Here is a 21,546-nt window from a genome sequence, read left to right as displayed (position 1 = left end):
AGAAGGCAACCCAATGCATTTAGTCAGGCACCAATGCACTGAAAAAAAAACCTGGTCCCGGCTGGAAAAGACTGCCTGTTTAGGCAAAAGAACTATGTTCAACACACAGCACAAGCAAAGCCTGTTTGCATTATAAGCTCAAGAAAAAGGACAGAAACCCTTTCCTGGTTAAGAGTTCAAAATTCAAACCTGAGAACATCACTGTCCCTATCATCCCAAGGCCCAAGGGCATCTTGTAAGTGGAGCCCACACCACCAGAGTCACCTTGCTGGAGGGCTCCTTGGGGTCTACAGCCTTTTTCTCAGCATATCACCTTAAAACAAAGGTGTAACCATGTGAAATTTTAAGACAGACATCGTCTCTGCTGGATGTTTATCAGCATTAGAGATACACAGCAGACTATGAACTTTGAACAGTTCTGCTAAAAACTTCTTTCTTTTCAAAAGATCAGCTGGCTGTCTCTTGCAAAATAATTAATTACATCAGGTGTCCAACCACATTGATTTTTCCAGGGTAAACAGACTCTCAATTTGCAATGGGAAAAAAGAAACCGGTAAAAAACATGCCCTTTACTCCTTTTTCTTTTCCTTAAATAAACTTTGATAGCTTTCTTCCTAAATTACTCAGAGTGATGATGTTTCAGTGATATAGATTTCTTTTTGACTGAAAGTATATTTATAATCACAAATGCCCTTGGAATCTTCTGGGAGCCAAGGACCTTGCCCTGCTGCTACAGCAGCCTCCCCATCACGAGGCATTCGGCTCCCTGCAGACTTCAGGAGAGCTGGAGATAGACTTCTGACAAGGGCCTGGAGTGACAAGACCAGGGGGTCCCACTGACACAGGGTAGGGTTAGATGCGATATCAGGAAGAAATCCTTCCCTGTGATGGTGGGGAGGCCCTGGCACAGGTTGCCTAGAGAAGTTGTAGCTGCCCCATCCCTGGAAGTGTCTAAGCCCAGGTTGAATGGGGCTTGGGGCAACCTGGGCTAAGTGGAAGGTGTCCCTGCCCGTGGCAGAGGGCTGGAGATGCCAGACTATCCATCCATATCATGCATGTTCCATCATCCTCTCCCTTCACCTACACTAATGAATCTCAACATACTTTTATATTCAAATAGAATTCAAATATATGTTGGATTTGATGAACTCACAGGTTGGACTTGATGATCTTAGAGGTCTCTTCCAACCTCATTATTCTGTGATTCTGTGAATATCACAGCTAGAAAACAAATAAAATACATGTCCATCTTACTGCTTCAACAAGCAAGGTGGACCACAGAAGTGGCTGCTGCTTGGAAGAGGCTGTAGGAGAAGGGACTGCAGAGCTTCTTGAGCTGTTGAAGGCATCCACTGGAGCCAATGGGAAAAGTCTCTCTCGAGTCACTCTGAAGTGTTTTTACTATATGGAAGTGTTACCCTGATATTCCCACCCATAACCTGATCATGCCACAGTATTTTGCATACTGAACCTGGGTGTCCATCGTCCGTCACCCCTTCTTTCTTGCCTGCCTCCTCTTCCTGTTGCTAACTTCCCATTATCCACACTTAGGGCCGATGATAAGGCTCACAATCCCATTAGGGCTCTTGCTGGGTCACAGGTCCCTGATGCTCGCTTGACCACATGTTCTTTATTGCAATTTTGTGGGTTAATGGGCCGTTTATGGGTTGTTTATGTGCTCTCTTTAGCAAGGAGAACTTATTTTCATCTCAATCTGCAGGCGAACACCGTGTGCTAGGCACGGGCAGCCAGCTGAGCACCGGGCTCAGGGACTGGAGAGTCATTAACCCGGGGGGTGACCCCCTCAGCCCTCTGCCTGCCCGACCTTTGAGCACCACCTCGCCAGGCTGGCCCAGCCTTGGCCATCACCTTCACTTCCACCTCAGCCGTGCAGCTCAGGAGCTGCTAAAACCAGCACCGCTGACGCCAGGAGCAGCTCAGGCTGCTCAATGCTGTTTTCCTTGCTGTCTTATTCAAGAGAACAACCTGATGGTCAGCAGACATTTGCAGCAGAGAAAAGGCTAATCCACAAATTTAGATGGCTGGGTTTATATTTTTCCCCTGAATGGGAGAGGAATTAACATATTAATTGCAGAGGGTTGAGTGTTCCAACACAACACGGATACAGAGGCAATGCCATCCATGGGGGATGTCTCTCACTTGCCCCTCTTCCCTTTCCTGTTTCATTCAGCCACACACAGTCCATGAGGCAGCTTCTAAAATGGTAACTTGCACAAGAGCAAACACATCAGCAGTTTCTCCAAGTTCAGCTCAGGCCAATTCTGAGCACAATGTATACCCTCGGGTTCCCAAAGGCAAAAATCAATCTCCATCAAGAGAGAGGAATCTCAAGGAGTTCAGAAACAGGGAGAGACACATTCTAGAACAATGATCTGAAATGGGGCATGGTTGAGCTTCCCAGCCCTGCTCAGGCAATGGCTTTGGTGGCAGCCATCCCTTGCTGCCCGGTGCAATGGCACAGCCATACATGGAAGTACCAGGGGCTTTGTGGCACCGGCCCCTATCCTAAAGCCACCTCCTGCTTCGGTGCCGAGGGCCTGGCTGGTGGTGGGTGGAAGACAGTTTCAGCCTGCCTCTCTGGGTGTACAGTGCTGCCTCAGGATGGAGGACAGGGAATATCTCTGTTGATGCACAAGTTAAGCAGCCTGTTCTCCACTCAGCCGACATGCTTTTCCTCCTGCTTTTTCATCTGGCTGTTATCAGGGACACTTCTGAAGACCCTGGGGACCTGCACCTCAGTCAACTGCTTCCTCCACCCGAGGCCTAAGGGACCATCAGACACAAAGCTCTCTGTTATTTCTAAGTGCGTTGCCAGCTACAGAAATCCCCAAGAGACCTGGTGCAAATCCCTCCCCAGAGCCTGTGGAACCAGTATCAAGGAAAGCTGTTTGTCAAATGTGCTTTCCAGGCAGGCTTATTAAAATAGTACATGATCGCACTCCCGTTCCTTTCTGAGGCCACCCTCCCTCTGCCAAAGCCTGGGTCAAACCCATCCACAGTCAGAGCAGTGACACACTTGTGCAGACACCTGTAACAGATTTAAATTTGTTTCCTTTCTAGTTCAGCTGATTTCCCTTCCAAAATTCTCTGTTACCAAAACCAACTTTAATTGTGTGTCACTATCAACACAAGACGCCAGCTAAAGGCATATGGGGAGGCTTTGGTGAACCACAGTCCCACCAGCTTTCTTTAAAGACAAACCTGAATGGAATGCCACCTAAAACCAGGAGATGCTGAGAATAATCACCTGAGACACCTCTGCCGGTTCCTGTATGGCATCCACACACTGGGCCAAGGCCACAGGGTAAGACAGGTGATGCTCTCCTGTTTTACCAGCAATATTGTCCAGCACTTCTGTACACACAGAATGCATGCTATTGCTGCACCTTTGCAGGTAAGAACTGTTATTTCCTTTATGGAAGGGAGAATGATCACTTCAGGTAACACCAATTTCTGCAGAACTGGTGAGGGTCCCCAGGTAAGAACTGATTTCCCGAGTCTCCAAGAGCTCCACCAAGCACAAGCATCCCTGAGCACCACCAAAGAAACTGAGTGCACATGGATTTACATTGCTTTTGGAAAGACTGCTCTGAGTTTTTGGGAACACTGCTCCAAGGCCAAACAGCGGCCTTTCCCAAGGTCCCACAGAATCACCTCTGGGTGATCTGCTCCCCAGCTAATCACTCTAAGCAAGCGTGAGAATTTCTCTTTTGCTTGTTTTGCGTCTTTGCTTATGACCAATTACTTTTTGACCCCGTGCCGGGGCTGGCTGTGAGGCAGATTAGACTTTCCACAGGCAGAACTTGGCAGCCAGGAGGGAACGCTCCCCACAGTACCTGGATCCCACCCCAGGCCACTTCTTGCATGACTGTGGGGTGCAGCGAATGCTCTTTGAGGTGCCTGATCTGTCTTGGAGTAAATCTTCCCTATCCTTTGATAAAGCCCCTTCCCAGACATAATGAACAGCAATGATGCCTCTGGAATAATCAATTTTTTGCTGGACTATTGGAATGCATGATAGTACATGTTTTGCTGTAAGCTCCTCTGCAGCATGTGGCATATATTAAGTGTTTGATCTGCAAAAAACTTCAGTATTGGACAAATTCTTACTAATACTGTGTTCTCTCAAGTGCCAGAAGAATGGCAGCATTTACATAACACCTGGACATTCCCAGCGCCCTTGGTCTTTGGCACTGTGCATATACACACTTGGTTAAAACATTCCTTGGAGATGCAGGGAGAGGAAAAAGGATGCTTCTGCTAAAAATGTTTCACTTCATGCAATGTGCATAATCAGTCTGGGAAACTTCTAAACAAACACAGCACTATCTCATGAAAATTTGGTGATCCTTACCCCAAAAGGCAATTCTTATAAAAGAAGACAGCCTGCCAATTCTGTCCACATGGATGTGATAGAGAGACCACCACATGCTATATCCCAAGTCCCATGATGAGCTTTTCCCAGCACTGCTCCACTCGAGAAAGACTCTGTCTTCAAAGACTGATTTTCCCAGCTGCAGCCAAACCCTGTAATATCTACACAACCTGCCAGAGGCAGAGGCAGCTGCAGAATCCCAAGGAAATGGGAACAGATAGTCTCCCACAGACACACAATTAGCCAGTTGAGCCAAACTGGCTCATTTTACCTATTAACAAGCATTTTACCTATTAACAGTGTGATTGAGGCTCTGCCTGCTCACATCAGTGCCAGGCTCTCCTGATTCCAAGGGTGCCAAATTGGGCTTACATGCACCATGCAATTCCCTGTGGGTAGGCCACAGCTAGATGCTAATCAAAAGTGACTGGCTCCCAAACTGACAGAAAAACAGGAATTTCGTCTTTCTATACCACATTTTAAAAATTTTCTAGGTTCTCCAAGTGCCATTTTTAATTTGCTTTAAAGGCAGCAATGCCTATGACACTTACTTTTACAAACCAACTAGTCCGCAGTGACAAACCATACTGGTTATAAACCCTGATACAAACTACACCATAAGCAATTCATTGCAAAATATGGATAACAAAGGTATTTTTGGACCAGTCCTGGAGGTCAGCCATTATACTTCCAGTTGTGTCAAACTGCTACGGCAGCACATTTTTAAGAAGCTATTCCCAAACATTTGCCAAGAAGATTTTAATAAAGAAAGAGCAGCACCTAGGGAAACCCTGGCTTTCTTCAGAGGTCTGGAACATTTCCTGCTGTCACACAGACACAGGATGCTGTCTGGCACCACACCTCCATTGGATCTGAGCAACAGTCAAGTCCCCAGTGAAACAGCAGCACAGCAGCTGCCACACAGAACTGAGTTCAAAAACCACTCCTTAATTTTCATCATTTTCCTTCTTTGGGTTTTCTTGGTTTCCCTTTTTAAAGCTATGTGGATTTCACAGTCTCCTTCCTGTGAGAGAAGAGACTGGTGCTGTCCACCTCTCTGGGATCCTGTTGGGTCCTGTTCTGGTACTTTAAACACTGTAAGCACACCATGATCACACACAGCTCCTCCCCTACCTCCATCAGTATGACTGCACCATGTGGCCACAAAGCAACTGCCCATCATAAGCACAAGGGAAAACTCCTGCTCCTCTGCCATACAAAAAAAAACCCAAACCCTTTTCTTCTCCAGCACTGAAATGTTGCTCCCCAAAGACGGTTTTAAAGCAGGTTTGATGCGCTGTAGTCCCTGTAAGCAGCACTGTTTCCTTGAATCAGCCACAAGCTCTCCTGCCAAACTATAACTCAGTCTACCACTGCTCATTTAGCTCCTTTAGGTAACAAGGAGGGTACAGCGACACTTCTAAGGACACAGTTGTAACAACTCTGGGCTCTTCTCTTGGGTTTAAGTTTCCACTCAACGACAAGAGGAAACTTCCCTCTCTGCACTTCCCAACCAGCCCTCCGGCTGCAATAGCCAATTTTCTGCCTATTAAGCTCTTCTCACAAGCAGGGTTTCATCACTGTCTATTTGTCCCGTTCAATCAATCTCCACACCAGCCCTGTTTCAGCACTTCTGGAAGTCTCCTTCAGCAGGGGCTCAGCAGGACAGAACCCACTCACACAGGGAGGAAACTACACACACGTGGGTGAGGATTTTCCATAGTTATTCCCACAGTTTCCGTGCACGCCAAGCCCTTCACCCCGTGTCTCTGGCTGCAGTGGAGCCCACCTCCGTTGCCAGGCAGTTTCTCAAAGAGTACTGAATGTTTCTGGCATCCACACTTTTTGCTTTCAGCTCTTTTCATTCTGTCCCCCATTTTCGATGTTGCCAAACACCTCATCCATTCCGGGCACAGAGGGAGACGTGCGTTATTATTCCTCACCATCCTTGCAGAGACCAACTGGTGCACGAGAGTTAAATGCACGTGCTGGGGACTTCTGCATTGTTATTCCTTCCTCATCACCTGTCCTGCCTCAAACTCTAAGTAGGAGAGGGAAGCTACAATGTAAATATGCATTTTATAGAATCCCAGACTGCTTTAGGTTGGAAGGGACTTAAAGATCATCTTGTTCCAACCCTCTGCCACAGGCAGTGACACCTTCCACTTAGCCCAGGTTGCCCTAAGCCCCATTCAAGCTGGCCTTGGACACTTCCAGGGATGGGGCAGCCACAGCTTCTCTGGGCAACCTGTGCCAGGGCCTCACTGCCCTAACAGGATTTCTTCCTGATACCCCATCTAACACTGCCCTCTGTCAGTGGGGAGTCATTCCCCCTCGTCCTACACAAACCTCCACACTAAAAGCACTATCACAGAATCACAGAACTGTAGGACACCAGGTTGGAGAGACCTCAAGGATCATCTGCTCCAACCAGCTAAGAAGCCAGAGCTCAGGAGGCCACTTCACCTTGACTTGCAGCAGGAGGAAGGTGCCAGCCTTCTCTGAGATGCTTTGAAAAAGGCTTCTCTATTTTCCCACCACCTCAAAAGCTCTGCTCAGTGACAAGCTGCCCTTTTGGCTCAGAACAGTTCACAACTGCTTATCTACAAAGCTGGAAAGCCAGCCTGAGAATCCAGACAATGCTTCCATTGACCAGGAAGGCACCAGGGTTTGGCCTGACAGGGTGGTTACAAAACCAGTTGGTTTCGCATCTGGGTGCTGGTTTTCCTCACATTTCCCTGCTGCTGCAAAGCAACCTCCATCAGGTGGATCTTGTCCCTTTGGGTGCCTGCATTTATTCTGTACGTTAAATCCTGACAAAGGCCACTTCCCTCACTTGGCATCCCTGGAGATGTTAGGACTATCCCACCAGGTAGCAGCGCGGCAAAGCAGTTTTGTGTGGATAAATCACCTCTCTGAAGGCATTTCCTTTTTCTCTCTGGGTCGAGTCAAGGAAACTCAGCAAAGGGCTCTTGCAATGGCATTTGGGAGCAGAAAGACCCTATTGAGACAAAGACACAATAACCAGTTTCGGGCCTGCCTTTAAAAATTAACTACCATTAACTCCGGGCTCGGCACGGCTCCAGGCTGCCAGCAGCACGCTCCTTCCAAGCAGCTTCCCAGAAATTCCCAATTCAACTCCTTCTCAAAAGCCTGCTGACATTTGGGCAGCTCCTGCTCTTCATCGGTCTCCCCTTGCAACAGCATGTGAAGTTCAAGCTTCTGCCTCCTTTTAACTCTGATTTTCACAGACTCACCCCCACCTCCTACACAAGCACCAAACCTCCAGGGAAAACATGATTGTGGTGGAAAAAAACAGCGGATTTGCTGGGGTCTCATCCATGCTGAAAGGTAGCTTTGCAGCTTTAAGCAGATTTCTGTAATTCAATCAAGGAAACATAAGTATAAAATATTTCCACTTTCAGGAAAGGAACATGACCAGGATCTACTAGTAAAACTGTGTACAAGAAAAATAAAAGACCATTATCCAATGGATTTATCCAGGAAAATTAAGCACAGGCTGCTTTTCAGTAAGTGAATGCAATGTAACTAAGATCAATATACTCCAGAAAAGGCTACTGCCAAAACTGAGGAAGGAAGAAAGCAAGTTCAAACAAACCCAACTTGTTTTTTCACTGACAAATGAGAAATCTGGTATCTAGAGACACATTTAGTGACTCCTTATGGAATGCAACATAAGCCACGCAGAGAGATACTTTTACCGAAACAACAAAGAGGCTCTAAACCAGCAGTAAAGCACAAATACATAGAATAAAGGAGGCAAAGCTACACTTCACTGCCCCATTTAGGAACATCTGAGTCTGACACAAGCCCAGGTCAAAAGAAAACTACCAGAAATGAAAGATTCCACTAAACACTGGAGGATAAGTACGTGAGGCACACAAGGAAAATGAATTATTTAAGACCATTAGCAGCAGGAGCTTGAAAAGCAGTGGGTGACCTAGACCACCTTGGAGTGAGACAGCCAATTAAGGGGATTAAAAACTGTGCAGAAAGGCAAAGCAGCCTCTTGGTGTGAAACTCCAGCACACAGGTGGGTGCACAGGCACTTAGCCTTTTCCAAAGGTTAACATGGGAGGAGGAAGTCTGCAGAACAAAGAAGAGAAGATGGAAGTGAACCCAATGAGTTCACAATGAGTGGCCAAGCCCTTTGTGCTCACACCTCACCAGACCCTGTGCAGACCCAAGGTTTTAGTCAGGTCTGGAATGTTTCACGCAGACTGAATCTGAAGAAAACAATCATCAATCCACTGATTTACTTGGCACTGCTATCCAACGGGATACCATCTACCATATTTCTACCATCTCTTTCTAGACTCCAGGTTGTGCCCTTTGGAGGTTTTCCTTGCAGTATACAAAGGTGCACAAGGTTACTATGCCTTCATTTTTCTTACACAACTAAAACCACATGGAATCTAAACTGCCCCAGCCTGCTGGGACTTACCCAGACCGGGAGGGCTGCACTTAAAAACAAAACCATTAGCAGAGTTCTCCGAAGTGCTATTTAAGCAGATTTTTTTTCTTTCTTTCTTTTAAGCTCCTAAATGCAACTTTAGCAATTATTGGTTTATGTAATTGCCTAACATTTAATGTTTACAGCGACATTTTACAACTAATTTACATGTAGTTCACTAAATGCTTTAGGGTTAATTGGTCTTTTGCTGTGCATTAAGCAGCTTGCTAATGATTAGACAGTTGGGAAGAAAACCTAAGTAGGAGGTCAGTTTGGGGATGGCTTGGGCCAAGGGAATGGCTGGGGGGGATTTTGCAGAAGCACTGACCTTCCTAATGGTCAGGCCCCAGCCTAACCCCGAAGTGGCACCATATGGTGTCTTTCACAGGGTCACATCGTCCCCTTTGTGGTACATGTGAGGAGGAGGAGGAGGATACAAGAGGATCAATCTACTGCATGTGAGGGGAGGATGAAACCACAGCAAAGGAGAGAGAGAAGATGCAATTCCTTGCACTTGGCAAGGATAATGTTGCACTGCCTGTGCTTAAAGGGTGCCCCAGGAGACTGTCCTGAGCATCCAAAGATATCAGGATGCTTCCATGAGTAGGAGAAGTAACAGTGTGCCTCCCTGGGACCCTGTGTCACTGTACTGCCATCTAAGGACAGAGCACTCCAGACATGACACCATAACTCAGAAAGCAAAGTTAATAACTTAATTACTAAGCTGGCCCTGCTTTGAGCAGAGGTTTGGACCTGCTGATGGCACCTTCCAACCTCATTTATTCTATTTCATTAGTGAGCTTCCCAGATAGGTGATCTCTACTCCAGCTACCCCATCTGCTGCCCAAACATGACCACTTTGCCACAGCTTCAGAGAACTTTTAATAATGAAGAGAGACTGGAAGCCCCACGCTGGGTTTAATGACCTGTTTGGCATCCTGGCCTGGAGAATGAGAATAGAAAGAAAAATAACAAAATGCCAACTCTGGATCAGAAGATACTGACAAACTCTTTGGAAACAGCAAGGGCTGCACCAGCACAACCAAGACCAAACAGGAAAACAGCAAAACAAAGCTGAACTGCTTCCTTTGCACTTAGGGAATCAACTGTGACCAACCCAACAGGGAGTCAAACTCTACTTTTAAAATCCTCCCCCAAGAACAAAAAACTGACTGTGGCATCAAAGCACTGAGCACCCAGCTGATCTTAAACATTGTCCAGGACTAAGGAAAAAAAACTGAGAAAAAAGTTAAGAGTGGAACAAATCAGCCAGGTACTATTGGTAATCTTTTAAAAAACTTAGGATGGAAAGAGCTAAGCAAAAATGAGCAGTGTTTTCCAACCTGTATTTCATCAGAACAGCATAGCCTCCAATGTAAATTTCTTTACAAGCACTGATCTCCTTAGAGTAGTTAAATGCCATCTTTATTTCTTTTTAACTGGTCCCATTGCATTTTAAATTACTTTTTAAAAGTATAGCTGGAGCATATAAACATAATGTATTGAAACACAGAACTGTTAAAATACAGGAAATAAATTTGAAAAGTTTATGGTTTTACTGGTACTCAAATTTCATTACCCAGAAATAAGGAATGTACTCATTTTAAAACAAAAAATAGTTGACTATTAAGAAAGTCTCAGTTTCTGGCAAGTTTCTGCAGATGATTAATTATTACAACTCAGCAAGGGGTGTTACTGCTTTCCTTCTGACCTACACACGCTCCATGTGGGTTTAAGAATAGCAACAGCCAAACATCACCCTTCCCTACTTTTATTGTCTTTCTGCTCCCAGCACTTCAGCTCCTGCTCCCCCTTCCCTGTTGGGATCAGGACTCTGGGCTTGGACTGGCCTGTTTTGCTGATTCACGTTAGTGCACAGCCACAAAACCAGCTAGATGGCCTCAAAACCAGTCAGATGGCCTTGAAACCAGCTAGATGGCCACGAATTTTTTTACAAAGAGAGTGGAAAACCATTGGCACAGAGAACTGGAGGATGCCCCATCCCTGGAAACTTTCAGGGCTGGGTCGGATGGAGCTCTGAGCAATGCAGTCTAGGGGAACATATCCTTGTCCACAGCAGGGGGCTGGAAGAAGATGGCTTTGAAGGTTCCTTCCACCCAAGCCATTCTGTGACCATTTTTACGATTCCATGGAATGAGTGAGATGGCTACAAAACCAGTTAAGTGGCCACAATAGCAAGAGGGGGTGGAACAAAGGAGTCCGGGTGAGATGGGAGCCTCACACAGGAGATCTGCCTCTGACAAAAAGCTGAAGTTAGGGATAACCCCTCCGTGGAGCTGCCCAGAGTTCCCAGCCCAGCAGCTGGGCCAGGCCCAGCTAATGCTGAGGATATTCAAAGGGCCCTGTCACCGTGCCAAGCACGCAGCTCCTATGACAAGGGTCGCTTTGTCTTGTGTCCCCTCCGCCTCCCAGCACATGGGAAACTTCAGAAATTCCCTTGCTGAAGAGAACAACTAAGCTGAGTAACTTGGAATTACAGGCTTTTAAGGTTAGTATGCTGCTGGAGCCAAGACATATTTCCAGAGCTTCTCAGGACTGAAAACAACCTCCTACTTTTAATGACTTGCCTTTTATCTTTAATAAGGGATTAGGAGCTATTTTTCCAGCTAATACCTTAAAATCCAGATAATCATAAAAGCAATCAGTAATACCCAATATATGTTAATTACTCATTTTCTTCTCGTCTCTGGCTGCTCTGCTGTCATTCAGGGCCATTAATTTGTCTATAACAAGGCTGCAAATCAAAACCAACAAAAGGCTTCAGGTCCTCTGGGGAGTCACAGGTTCAGATTTGGGGGATTAACCACAGATTATATCTGCAACAACAGCAAGGAAAACAACATTATGGCCACAGAGGTGCTGAACTATCCCACTAGCCACTTACCTACGCCTGGACCTGCTCATTCCCACAGGAGTCAAACAAAGCAAAAGACTGATTTAAAATAAGGTAACGAGGCACTGAACAAACTTGACAGCACTAAGGGGAGCCAAAGCTTCACTCACCAAGTCATTCTTAGTGAAATGTGACTCAAAAATAATTTTACTTTTTCCACACTAAGCTACACTGGCCTTTCCAAAGGGAATTTACAGGAATAGCAGGTGTAGAAGCTTAACATTCAAGATCTGGTGCTTGGAATAATGATGGTGATCAGCACATTGCTCAGATAGGTAATACCTGTGACTGCTCACAGAAGAGGAATTCACAGTTCCTTGGATGCCATGAATTTGAAGGATGCCTTGAATTTATCAGAATATTACTTAGGTCATAAAGAAAAACTGAAGCAGGATCAAGGATGGACGCACCTACTTGAAATTACAACCAGCATTTATGTTCTGCCCTCCCTGCACAGTCATTTCATCCATTCCCGAGTCCTGAAGAGCTCTGCGCTGCCTGAAAGGAGTTTAATCACCCGTGCCTCAAATTCAAACTCTCCATCACATCCATTACCACACCTCTCGGTTTCAAGAGGATCTATTTGCAGTCCCGGCTCCCTTGCAAACAGGCATGTCCCGCACAGGTGATTTCCTGACACCCCAAACACCTTCCCCGTAATCTCCAGAGTCACAGTCACGTAACGCCAGCAATCATCTGCTCTCAGCTCTATTAATAGAGCCTCCGCCTGCAGGCAGCGCCGGAGCCAGGGCTGCTCCTGGGTCACGTAACACCGTCCGTGGCTCCTCGTTCCGCAGCGTGCCGTGCGAGCCCTGCCCTGCCAGCCCCTGCCCTGCCAGCACTGCAGCAGCCCAGCAGCACACACAAGGGGTCAGCACCCACCGCTGCCCAAGAGACAACCACCAAGGCTCTCACAGGACAACAGCTTTCCATCCCTGCAAGTGTCCAAGGCCAGGCTGCACCGAGCTTAGAGCTACCTGGTCTAGTGGATGGCGTCCCTGCCATGGCAGGGAATAGAACTGGATGGGCTTTAAGTTCCCTTCCAGCCCAGGCCATTCTGGGATGATTCTATGAACAGAGAGCACAAAGTACGTGTTTGATTCCAAAGACTTGAGCAGATCAAATTGCTAAATGCAAACAAGAATCAAAAACTAATAATTTCAGCCCAGACTACACAAATCTGCTAATCTGGTTTTTCACAGTGGCATCTTCTACAGGGCAGAAGGAATATTGCTGTTGGTTTACATTATTAAATTATTCAGCTCAATAAAAAATTAAATACCATGTGACAACAGGAGAGGTTGTTTATTTCTTCAGAATTCTCAGCTAAAAGGAAGGAGTGGGAAGATGAGATCTAAGGAGAAGAGGGAACTCAGCTAGCTCATTAGCTAGGATAATGCTCCCTTAATTCCTAAAGGGATTTAAACTGGGGAGAAAACCCAAACACCAAGTAGTTGCACCATTACCTAAAAAAAACAGCCTTCCCCTTGGATATTTTTAATGGAATTTCAATTTCCATCCACATGGAATTTGAAAAAGATGATCCAAAAGGAAGTCCTCTCCATCTCCAGGTGAATATCAGCATGAACATCTGGCCATCCAATGCACAAAACTCAGGATGCTGGATGCCTGCACATCACGCTATCAAATTACACCAGGTATTATAAAGTGTGGCCTGGTTACCAAGAGGGAACAGCAGATTCAGGGTGAAAGAAATACTAATGGCAAACCAAGGAAATCATGACAATGATATCACCAGATTAAATCCATTATTTAAAATAAAGTTCACCACTTGGTGATTCAAATGAAGCATGACTTCTTGTACTCTATTTTTTTAAAGGCAAACTTGAAGAGCTGATGAAGCGTCTCATGCATTACTTCACCCACTAAACTAAACTCTCCATAGTGAGGTGCACATTTTCATGGCTCCAGGGAAAGGAGAACCATGAACCCAGTGAAGAAGGTACACAGCAGTCTGGAAGTGCAAGGCAGCACTGAATCACAGAATCCCCTAGGATGGAAAAGACCTTTAAGAATTGGAAGCTGCAGTATGGAAAGGAATTCCCCAAGAATGTGTAATACACAAGCCAAGGGACACATGGATCCTGCTCAGCCATTCTGGATTGCCAAATTGTAACTGATTTATTTGTGTATACACACCAATAAGGGATTTTTGTATTTCTCCACAAAGGCTTGTCTTAAAGCCTATTGAACTTGGGAAAAAAAAAAAGACAGGAATACTATGTTAAAAAATACATAGGTGATTTTCAGGGAAATTAAATTCCCCAACTTCTCCTACCTCCCAGTTCCAAGTACTCCTTTAAAGCCCTAAGTTAAACCAAGGTGCTGAACAGAGAGATCCATCTCCTCCTTTCCCAATCCTCCACCACAGAGCACTAGGTAAACTTTGGCCAGGATGCAGCTGTGAGCAACAGGAACATATGATCTGAGAATCCCTTTTCCAGCAACCATCGTGCTCTGCTCTGTCACTACAGCAAAGAAGTTCTGAACAAGGAAAATCAACTTGTAAGGGGGCTCCATCTATTCCAGAGCAAGAAACTCCATCAGGTGGAAAAGGAACCCCAGCAGAACCAGGCAAGGACTGTTTGCTACATACTTCCATTAAATACATGAAAGAAAAGAAGATATAGAAAAAAATATTGTTTTTCCAGGTGTTCCTCAACTTTGTGGTACCAGAGAAGCTATGGAGCAGAGAACAGGTCTCTCGTATATACCTGATCCCTCAACTACAACCCAAGTTCTTCTGCTTAATTTTGAGATGAAGTCAAACCTCTGCCTATAAAATCACATCGCAGATGAGAACAGTACAATGCACAGATTTAGATAAAACAGCTTTTCTTCAAAACATTTTTGTTTTTTATTCTCCAAAGAGACAGGAAATTGTGAGCAATAAATCTCAAGGATGTCTTTTCCAAGATTTGAAAGCTGTCCTCCAGTGGAGATTCCCATTTTAAGCACATGCTTTGCATAACTGCAAGAAAATACGTGACCTTGATAGTAAGCAAAATAATCCTTGCGAAACATTTACTCTTTTTCTTGCTGTGCAAAATCTGTCTGCTCCTCCCAAATGAAGGACACCAAACCCACATTCCTCAGAGAAATATCACACCAGATTTCATTGGAGGAGGATGTTTTTACAACAAGTTCAGCACTGACCTTATGTTTCTGAAGCTGTTAGCTTCCAAGCAAAGAGCATTTCCCCCATCTTCATCACGTGCTGCCTTGGCTGGGAGGGCTTTTCCAGAGCCAGAAGGATGTTCTTCACAGATAGCATCACTTCCACATCAAGGGCAGCTGACTGAGCACCAAATACCACCTGACACCATCCCCCATCCCTAAAACATCTCAAGCACTCTTAAAATGTGTATCCTGGGTCTCTCCTCTCAGAACCTTAAGCTACAGGAGGAGCAGTGTCCCCATCACAGAACCCCAAAATGGTTTGGGTTGGAAAGGACCTCAAAGTTTATCTCATTCCAATCCCCTGCCATGGGCAGGGACACCTTTCACCATCCCAAGCTGCCCCAAGCCCCATCCAACCCAGCCTTGAACTCTTCCAGAGATGGGGCAGGCACAGCTTCTCTGAGCAATCTGTGCCAGGGCCTCACTGCCTTCACAGAGAAGAAGCTTTTCCTGCTATTCCATCCAAGCCTGCCCTGCCACCCTGCCAGGAACGAGTCACCAGCAGCAGTGGCTCCTACACACACTGTGTCTGTGCAGAGCTGACCTGGCAAAATCCTGTCTCTGCATTTCCCACAGGCACCGAGTTCAAACACCTGCAAACACCCCACAGCGTCAGCGCCGCTTCCAGACACCTCAGACAAGCAGAGGCAGCGAGAGGAGCTGCTCACAATAAATACTATGTGCCTGACCCACAGAGACTGAAAAGATGTAAAATTCCAGCACATTGCCCGAGATGACTGCACAGGCCAGATCACGGATGTCACAGGCTTAGACAGTTGTCACTTCCAAAACTTTCCCCTCGCAACCTTTTTTCCAGATGAAACCTCAGAGGAAATCCAAATCCTTATTTCCAGAAGCTGCTGAAGACCAGCAGGCTGCAGTCAAAAAGGAGATCAACTTTCCAAGTCTCCAAAACTCAAAGTGATCCCAGAGTAAATACTGTACTTCATTTCAAGAAAATGAGTGAAAAGAAATACACATGCTTTTCTAGTCAGTCTCAGCCCCACAATCCCAAAATTATTGTAACACAATCATTCTCAAGAGGCTGAAAATAAAGAGCCACTATCAGCATGTATCAATGGAAGTACCACACTGCACCATCCATGACCACTATCAGATCTCTTCCCTCCCAGCCAGCAACCTTCCCTGTAGCTCCTTACATCTGCATATTATTTTGCCTTTTCTCTCTATCTTCAAAGGCTTCCAAAGCAGCCACATTCCCTTTTGACAACAGGAATGAACAGGTTCTCCCCCCAAGCATCACACCTTCCATTTCTTTACCCTGCTCACACCTGTCCCAAATTCCTTGACAAAAACAGCTATAAACATAGGAACTTTGATCAATACGGGTATTTAGCACACTTATTAGAAGTGTGCAATAACCACTGTGGAGGAATGAGCCAAATGTCCTGGTATCTTTCCCTTTTTAGAAAAGCCCATAATCACGTTAACGAACAGCAAAACTATGAGATTAGTCACAGCACTGCAGCAGAAAGAGCCAAGTCACCAACCTTGGAGAGATGCAACAAAGGCGAACTAAATATTTTCCCAACCCCAAAATAATGTTCAATTGAACTTGAAGGTGATCTATGGTCTTCCAAAGTGTTTGGATTTCCCACAGAGAGAGAAAATTAACTGCCTGAAAAAGGTCTGCTTTTAGCACAGAACGGCAGGTTTGGGAAATCTAAGGAAAGGATGAACCAGACAATTTCTGACTGCAAAGAATCTATATCCTCTTGTGCAGAAGGGCAAAGAAAAGCTCCTTTTGTTGTTTGTAGATATTATATCCACTTTAGGAAAGCAAAGGAAAGAAGACATCCCCAGCCTCCTAAACGCAACCAAGTCTCAGTTACAAGCCTACCGCTCCAACTGCTGTGAAATATGGGATGTCCTGAATGCCAGCCCAGAAAGGGCTGGTACCAGCTGTGAGCTGTAACAGGATGCAAGTCATCTCCAGGACTTGGCTTCTCCATAAAGAATTCATGAGGATAAGGTTTGCTAGAACCTATTTTGCTCTAATGACTGAGGAAAGACATTAGGCAGAAGCTGGGGAACAAGACCTTCTTCATCCACAAACCTTACCCAGCTGCCATATTTTTCAGCTTCTTAATATTGAACCCTCCTATAATTAAGAAGCATCATAAACACGAAAAGCCCTGTATTCCACAGGTTTTTGGACAAAAATCCATATGTTGCCATTCTCACACAGGAGAAAAGGTATTTTGAGACTGGAAATGAAACCTCAATGCAAAGAGAATGTTTTCTGGAGCAGGACAGACACAGCTGTCCAAGGCAGCTCCAGGAAAAAAAGAGGAGCAGGCTGCTGTGACCATCAGCAGCAGCTCTTGACATTTTCCACGTGGGACACGTGTCAGTGCCTGACCCCCCACAACAGGTGGGAGGTCTGTCTCAGTTGTGACTCAAAGAGAAGGTCCACAACTGAATCACTGCTTCCAAGGGGAACTCCAAAGGGAGCTGCTCATCTCCCTAACTCTGACTCCAGAACAATCCCAACTCAAGGAAATGACCTCTTTTGTATAAGCCCATTTTTGCAACAGTTGGGATAAACTATGAAATCACCTGGCAATTCATTTACTGACAGCTGAGCTGGCATTAAGGCAAGTAAAAATAATTGGGAAAATGACAATGTTCCTCCTAAGTACTGCTGGGGAAAGAAAGCTCTTCCAAAGGGACAGCAAGACGAACCATACAGAGCATGCTGGCTGCTTTCCCAGGAAGACTCATTCTCCTGGGATCAGTTTACAATAACGCTCAGTGAGGGGGACAGCTCTGACCAGAGCCACACTTTGGGAGAGCCGCACAACTCCCAGATCAGCCCGGACAGTGGGCAGGGAACCGCCAATCCAGCTCTAGTCCCCTGTGCTCCAATTGTCCCACTTGTGACAAAGAGAACAGATACCAGGAATGGTCATCCCAGCAAAAAAAGAAGCTGAAAGCACTCCCTGAAACCCTGCCTGCTCCCAGGTTTCCCCATGTAGCCAGAGCAGCTCTAGTGCTGGTAGCTATTTATATCAGCAATCCGCCCAGCACTTCAGCAGATGCTCAGCTTTAAATATGGCTTTAAATCTTCTTGCAAGCAGCCAGGCTAAATATATGCTTTGGGTTAAATTTGTTGCTGGTGCTGTCCTAGGTCACAGCTCTCATTCTGCCTGCGCTGTTCCTATAGATAGGTGCTGGCACAAGGTCCTGGCAGCCTGTCCCTGTCCCACTGAGGTCCCTCTCATCCTTAGGCCAAAGCAGGACCAAACCCTCGGACAAGGTGATGCTGGGATATCCAACAATCAAAAATTGCTCACACTTAACCCCAAATGTGGTTTTGTCTGCAGCTGGAAGCTTCTTATTTATTGCCAAAGCCCTAAAGGAACCCACAAGACAAAGAACAATCTCATTCCAAAGGCAAAAAAATTCATTACAAAATACTGTCTGTTTTGCATATACATACATATGTATTTTAAGCAGATGAGGCAAAATATTTGGAAATCTTCCCTCTTTACTGCTGAATTAAACTCACATTGACACAGCTGGAACAAAAACCAGACTGGGCTCAGTACAAAGCCCCCAGCACCATTTTTCTGGGCAGATCCCAAGGCACGTTGCCCATCTCTAGACCTTCATCAGTTTCCTGTTCCCCCTTCCCATACCCACACATAACATGCATCGCTGGGAGCTGCAACACACTGTGAAACCCTTGGGCCAGGCCAAAGGAAAATCTAAATGACTCCAGGATTAGTCTAAATTGGGAATTTAGAGCACGAGTTTGATACCTGATCTGCACAACAGACAAAATTTAACTCTAAAATAACCCATGTAAATAACTGTAATCAGCATGTTCCGTGGTTCCTGAGCTGCTTCTTTTGCTTCCAACCAGCAAACAGAATTCTACAAGCTGTGACAGTCACTTATCTAAAACAGTCCATCCTCAAATAATCCCTATTTCTTGCAGTAGATATGAAACAAGTGTTCTGGATGACACTATTTTCCTGTCACTAGGAATGCAGAGTATGCTTCAAGCTCAGTTTTAATGCTAAGCCTAGACTAACCCCCCCCAAGAGCTTTAGGTAGGCTTTTCCAAAGGAGCAATTGTTGCAACTAAATAAATTTATATTGTTTGATGGTGAGCAGTTCATTCTTCAGAGTGAGCTCCCATTCCCACGATGAAATCCAGGCTGGAATGAAATCACTTGAGTGAACTTCTTTTTTTACTATAGACTCATCCTTCTGAAGTTTCTCATCCTTGGCAATTTACCTTGGAGCAGGCTGGGGCAAGAAAACCATGATATACGAAGTAGGCAGAACAAGTCCCACACAGATAAAGGGAAACCCAAATAAGAGCAAGTCCAACAAAATGGGGTCAGGCATGTTCTCTAGGAATACCCAAAGTCCAAGGAAGAGTCTGTGCCCAGCTGAGCAGCCAAGTCAGTACTCTGCCTGGGAGCAAGGAGCAGGCAGCAGCCTTGTCTTCAGTGTCTGGAGCCTGACAGGTTTGCAGGATAGCCCAGAAAGCTTTGCAAGGCCCAAGGACCAAACACCACACATTGAAATTCTTACGCATCCATGAAACTCCCCTCTAGCCTCAAAGCTTCCATTGTTTTCATGGACTTGAAACCAAGCAGTTTCAGGTGACTTCTGTAAGCACATTTCCTCATCAGGATACTCCTGATCTACCCCCCCACCAAACTGCCCCCAAATAACTCCAAAACTCTGTGGATCCATCGCTTGCCATGTCCCCAGTTTGCTATTTTCACACAGCCAGCTCCACAGGCAGCATGGGGTGTTTGACTCTGCAATACAACCCACAGGACCGTGGTCACCACCCTCCTAATGGGACAGTACTGGCACACCACATCCAGGCCATGGAATGTGAATGAAGGTACAAGGGGTTTCAGTATGGCCCATCTGGAGCTCTCAGGCAGGGAATACTCAAAGCCTCATCTCTCTTGCAGAGAGACTCACTCATCTGGACCACTGCCCATGGAATACCTTACTTTACCTTTTCCCAGTCTGAGCAACACCCATCTCTGCCCAGATTTGGTGCAGGACACTTGCTAAGTGCCTTGATATCTAAATCTTGTGGTTATCTAAATGTTATGGTTTCAGATTAACTTCTCTGCCCTCCCTGCACCAAGCACACCAAGTTTCACCACCTCCAGCCAGCTCTTTCTGCTGTTCTTCCCTGTGAGTGGTTCTCTTCAGTCGTGTCCTTTTCTCCTGACTGCTGACTCACATCCTAGGAGCTCTTTATGTGTCTGAAAGGCACCCCCAGCCAAGGACCTGTGGGTGCAGCCCTGCCAGCTGCTGTCCTCATTCCCTGTGTCGTGCACACAAAGCTGATCCATCCTCAGTGCCATCCATCCCCTCTCAAACCACGCCTGCTGGCTCCCACGGGGCCAGGCACTCCGAGCAGACTCCTGTGGCTGGGTTTCCAAGGCACAATGTCCAGCCAGCTCACGGGGAGCCAGCAGGCTTCTCCCTGTGCTGTGCAAATGGGATTTGACACCTACGCTGTCTGCCTCCTGCAACCCCCCAGCTCCCTTCGGCTCAGCACTGCTTGCAGCCAGGAAAATGGGCTGGTCCTAAGGAGGCAAAGCATGGATTTGAACTCCGCATCGCTTCAGCACGATGGAGCAGAGTTATTACAGAGATCCTGAAGGCCAAGCCTAGGCAGTGCCAGTGCCACAGAACTGCCCTCGGAGCAGGAATACAGAGGGTAACTGCTGGAGATCTCCACAGACCTGCTCAGAACACCTCTCCATTCCTGCCAGCCGTGCAATTCACAGGCTATTATACACCCTCAGCTCAGAGCTCAACCAAGCACCCCTGCTCGATCAGATGAACTCAGTTCCCATCCCTATATTTAAATATCAAGGTCTCCACTTGGAAGCAAGACTTGAACACATCCCAATACCACATTCAGGCTGGGACTAGTCTGTTCCTAGGCTTCCTTACAAAGAACAGGAAAGGCTCTGCTGATTTATGCATACTTTTATTTCCATGTAACTGCTGAGGCCTACAATGCCCTTCCAGGGGTATCCAAACATAAGGAAAAAGAGACACAAGGGCTCTGCCTTTTCTGAGACATAAATCCATCCATGCAAGTACAAGCACATCTATGCAGAACCACTTACATTTCAGTTAACATCTGCTTTCCTCTTTAGCTTGCAAATGACCAGGTTCTTCATATACATAATTTTGATGGGCTTAATACCATTACTTTAAAGTTCACTCAGTGGGTACAAAATCAGCAAATAAATCCAAGCAAAGACTCTCCCCTGCTTGAACAGATGTCGTTATCAGGATTCAAAGCTGAGCAGAATAGCCCATAGCTCTGAAGGATTTTGTTTCAGATATCATACAGATTTGTTTTAACAAATACACTTTTTTTTCTAAGAAATGGCTGGCACTAACAAAGTGAAAAGCAAATGATTTTCAATGATCAAGTACTAAAGCAGAGGCTTCTCCACCCTATCATGTTTATTCTTCAGGATTGTGACATGGAAATCTCAATTTTCATTTCCTTTCATGGTGGCCCTTTGGCTGCCA

The 21,546-nt window shown here is 45.9% G+C and overlaps 1 protein-coding gene across 5 annotated transcripts in view; it reads right to left on the bottom strand.

The window, feature by feature from the left end:
• Positions 1 to 21,546, bottom strand: part of SLC4A4 (solute carrier family 4 member 4) — a 125,175-nt gene that overhangs the window by 52,077 nt on the left and 51,552 nt on the right. The window lies entirely within an intron of this gene.

Source organism: Lonchura striata, chromosome 4, assembly GCF_046129695.1.
Source record: "Lonchura striata isolate bLonStr1 chromosome 4, bLonStr1.mat, whole genome shotgun sequence".
Taxonomy (NCBI): Eukaryota; Metazoa; Chordata; class Aves; order Passeriformes; family Estrildidae; genus Lonchura; species Lonchura striata.
This window is presented reverse-complemented; position numbering and strand designations above follow the sequence as displayed.